Here is a 5,104-nt window from a genome sequence, read left to right as displayed (position 1 = left end):
ATTAGACGTTTAATGTTAATGGCCAATGATGATCCCTCTATCAATCTTTAATGTTATCATTTGTTAATTTTATTAATATTAATCTGTTTTAATGACTTAATTTATCATATTTATCATAATTGTTAATTTTATATTTTAATACTCTGTTATGAGTGTTATTGTAATCATTGTAATTATCTAATTTGTAAACATTTTCAAAAGGGTTTCTAACTCGTTTATTATTATAAAATAAACATTGTATTTGTATAATACGTGGACTGTAATAATTTCATTAAACCCACAAAACCAATCGACTGTTAAAAATCAACGTTGTTCCTTTTAGTCTCGACTCGAGTATACGTACCGAGGTATAGAGGTATAGTAAACAGGTATACCTGTATACTATACCTCTAATATTTTACATTTTAGGCGCTTATGTTATGTGCTCTGTTATGGCTTCTCTCCACATGAGTGTAAACGCCATGCTTATATTAATGTGATATTATACACGAACACTTATAATAATAGAAATAATAATATACATAGAGATAGAACCGATGTGTATATATTATTTTACTGCTGTTTGATTATAATATATAGTATATTTATTAAAGTTTAATTTTAACAAAATTTATCAAAATCACGAACATTTGAAAATTATTTTTTAGTTAAAAATGTGGAAAATGTTCTATTTTTATATAGCTAAATACTAATTATTTAAAACACGGTTTTTCAAAAGTATTTCATACGCGGTACCTTACCAAAAAATCTGAAAATTATATTATCACATTTTTTTGAATAGATAGTTTAAGTTCAAATTTGGACGAAATTATTTCAACGGAGAATAATGGTTTTAATTATTTTATTATAATTTAAAAATATTATTCGAGACTTGAAACTTTTATAGTATTTCAAATTAAATCAAAAATTAATTCAACCTATTGTTTTAATAAATGTAAAATAAATTAAGTACTTTAATAGCTGCTATAATATCATAAAATATACTTATAATAATGTAGGTTGTAGGTATACTGATATAAGCTGACAGATTATCTTCCGAATTGTTTTTGGTGTACAGCTATCTTATATTATTGAATTCAAATTTAACACACCCGTTACAGACTCCAGTGATCCACGCGACACTTAATGTACCTATACAGCAGAGCCTTACAATTTAACCTTACAAATATTATAGTTTACCCAAAATTGGTCGGTATTTTATTATATTTTTTTTCTACATTGTTTTTTAATATTCCTTCATTGTAATAATTGTTCATGGTTTTCCCTGCAAATTATGTGATGTTTTAAATACGTCCTCCCTCAATCAGTACTCAATTTATGATATAAAGGAGTGCTGTATGAGACTTCCGTATAGTAGTAGGCTGAAAATAACAAGCCATTGCAAAGCACACCATTATATATTATGTATTATATATTTATCTAATACATTTCCATCACTGAGGATTTAAAACATAATTTTTATTATTATTTATTTCCACGTGCAATGTTCCACTGCACATCGTTCCTGCAAAAAAAAGTGCAGAATTCCTTTGAGTACTGATATAGGTGTATGTTAATAAATACTATGAAACTTTACAGTACAAAAGTTTACACTAAAATCAAAAAGTGAAATGTTTAAATTGAATTACAGTCTGGCGAACGTAATAATTATGAATTACCCAAATTAATTCGATACGCTTTCTCCAGAATTTTTAGTTGCATACACAGTTCTTTTTTTTTTAAATCTCACGTTCAATTCGACAGTCAGATCATCAATGTGCATGTGCTAGAGTAACATGTAATGATAAGTGATTACTCCAAAATTAAGTCTTTGTAAATAAAAACATAAAATTAATATAAAATATGCTGTTTATTTAATTGTAATTTGTTACTTTTAGATTCTAAGCGGTGACGAATATGTATGGGTTTTACAATGATGTGTACACACCACACTACACACACAATAGGTATTGTGCGTATTAAAAAAATTAATTTTGTACATCAAGATAATAATATGTAGTCATATATTTTCATGTTTTAGTTTAGGGGTAGAATATTTTTTCCAATCTTAACATCAAAGGTTGTTCTGGTGGCATTATCTAGTTTTTATATTTGTGGGGATTGAATATTGGGAATTGCCAGAACTTTTCTAAATAATTGAGAAAAACTACGGTAAATGGGAATATTAACTATGTTGCGTTATAATATTATTGCTTTCGACAAAATCGAATTTGTTTTTCATTGTAATTCAGAAAAGAATAATCACCTATGCTTTAGATTTTTACAAAATTCTTATATTAATATTTTCTATAACTGTTGGCACTTTTTAAACAATTTCCCATTTGCGTATATATTACTTCAAATGTTTGGCTTGTTTCAGTATTTTTATCGATTTTGATACAATTTATCTTTTCCTCGGTATACAAAAGTCTTAAGATGCATTACAAAGTCCCTCTTTAGTTATCCTTACCTGCATTTCCTATCGTGTCACTGCACCATGTCTGCCGAAAACCTGCGCATGCTTATAACCTATATAGACTATAATGTGCGTCGTCGTATATATAGTCTGTTATAAAATTTATACTGAATCGGTATAATAAAATAAATTTGAAGAGTGCGTGGGTATTTACTATTTAGGTAAAAAAAATACACACGAATGGGGTGTCGGTTGTGTACAGAAATTGGATTTCTATGGAAACATATCGGCGGCGGTGTATTCCTATACTACCTACAACGTACAAGTAAAAAGTCACTCGTACGACAGGACGCGACCGGATCGAGAGAGAGAAAAAAACGTAAACCCTCGGAAACGACTGGATGACGAGAAAATAAAAATAGTCGTCGCGAACTCGCGGTGGAATGCACCTGGCAGCCCTTAGCTCAACGGCGTCGCCGTATTATAGCCTATAGGTGTATCGCGTATATGGAGTGGTGTTCCGGTTCTCCTTGTATTATTATTCACGTGTAATATTATATCGTTGTAATAATAATAATATGTATTCTCGGGGCACGCGCTACCGAGCCTCAGCGGTTTCTTTGGCACGCTCTTTTTCTCCACTCGTCATCTCGTGGCGGGAAAAAAAATAACCCAAAAAAAGACCGACAGCTGCTCACGGATATGCACAAGAGGAGGGCGCCGGAAAACGCATATACACAGTACCTTATATTATATACCTACACATAAAAATACGAGAAAACGCGGGCGCGGGAACAAACGGGCTATGTGTGTACATATTATGTATATAATATATACGAATAATTATATTATTTCTCTCTCGCACGTACCAACATATTTTTATGTATATACATATATATATATATGTGTGTGCGTGTGTGTGTGTGTGTGTGTGTGCAACATGTAAGCCGCCATTGCCAGTACCTATATGTAGGTATAATGTATATTGTATATAATATAATAAGTGTTAGTGACGGGCGCGCGTGCAGAGTCCATATGTATATTATATAAGAAAAAATGAAGAAAAAAAGGTCCGGAGGACAGCTGCCCGCCCGTTCGTCTTATTATATTATATGGTGAGACACGGCAGCAAGCGCACTCGGCAGCTGCTTCTCGTACAACACACACCCGACTCGCACACATAATAATATTATTATTATTAAATACAGCCGATATGTATAGGTGTACCTAAGTTTATTATTATTGTTAAACGTGTATAATTTTTTTCCCCTCTTTCACTCATCTTGCCACCCCCTTCACTCCCTATTCCATCCCAAAAACTCGTACAGGGTCTTGTCTCGGCGTATATACGCGGCGACGCGGCGTTGTTTTCTTCTGCACTGCCGTCGTCGCCCTCGAAGACTGCTGCATGGAACAGCAGTCGCCGGCCCACATCACATTATCGTCATCTCACAAGGTGCAACTTATAAAATTACCACCTTGACACTGCAGCCCCGCCACTTACAGGTCACGCGTACGCACACACACACACACACGTGAATACATTATAATAATATAATAATATGTATACATACATTATACAGGGTGATTTATCAGTCTTGCTCATCCCCATTTTCCCTTGAATAAAATTCAATTTAAGTTTTTTTAAATATACATAAACTCCATATTGTAATGTCCTGTGGTGATAAAAACTTCGAATTCCAAATGAGAACCCATCTCCTATTTTCCTGTAAATTATTATTTAGTGGATAATTTTTTTGAAAATGTTGGTGTACCTTCAATTAACCAATAATTCAATCGAGCAGTTTCTCAGATATTAAAATTTTTATATTTTATATAAATCATAAATGATGATGGATTACAATTAATTCCTAAATTGTTTAGATCACTATAATATAGCCTTCATATTTCCCTACCTATTATCTTAAGTAGATACCTACAAAAAGTAAAATAACTCAAAAACTAGTCGTTCAAATGTATTGATACGTCAAAAAGTTCAGGAAAACTATCTACAAAATAAATAACAGTAAACAGGGGGGTTTTAATTTGAAAAACAAAAATTTGTATCCCCACAGGACATCAGGTAATACAAAATATAGTACATAAAGTCTCAAGAATTTGACAAATATGGTATTTAATACATTTCAAAATTAAAAAACTTAGATATTAAACAACTACTGCTTTATTTAAGAAAAATAGGGTAGTGCATGTTTGGTGAACCACCAGTGGCGAAAATAGGGGGGGGCTTGGGCCCTAAAAATTGCTCAAATCCCCTTCAAAAAAAATATAATATATCTATAATTTAAAAACAATTTTTTAGGGCTTTGGCCCCCCTAAACATTTTTCCTATTTGCGCTACTGTGAACCACCCTGTATAACCATCTGCCACCGCGGAAGCAGTGGTTCTCGCGCGCACGAGGTTTGGCGCGTGGGCACGTCCGCCGCTGTTGCTGCCACATAATAATATAATAATATTATATTTTATATTGTTATATACACTTAACGTATAATATTCTCTTTTGATGTGTGTATAACAAACGGCGTGAGTGCGTTTTACTTGTGGCGTGTAGCCGTGTAGGTTATAATTTGCAAGCCGTTTCCGAATTATATAAATTCTCGAAATGTACCTAAACGACATGCGTCAGGTGTTCGGGATAATTTGAATCGATGCTCGCCGAACCCGCCAAAATTGAATATTGTTAAACGATT

Source organism: Acyrthosiphon pisum, chromosome A2 (assembly GCF_005508785.2).
Source record: "Acyrthosiphon pisum isolate AL4f chromosome A2, pea_aphid_22Mar2018_4r6ur, whole genome shotgun sequence".
Taxonomy (NCBI): domain Eukaryota; kingdom Metazoa; phylum Arthropoda; class Insecta; order Hemiptera; family Aphididae; genus Acyrthosiphon; species Acyrthosiphon pisum.
The sequence above is the reverse complement of the archived record's forward strand: the minus strand, read 5'-3'. Positions refer to the sequence as shown.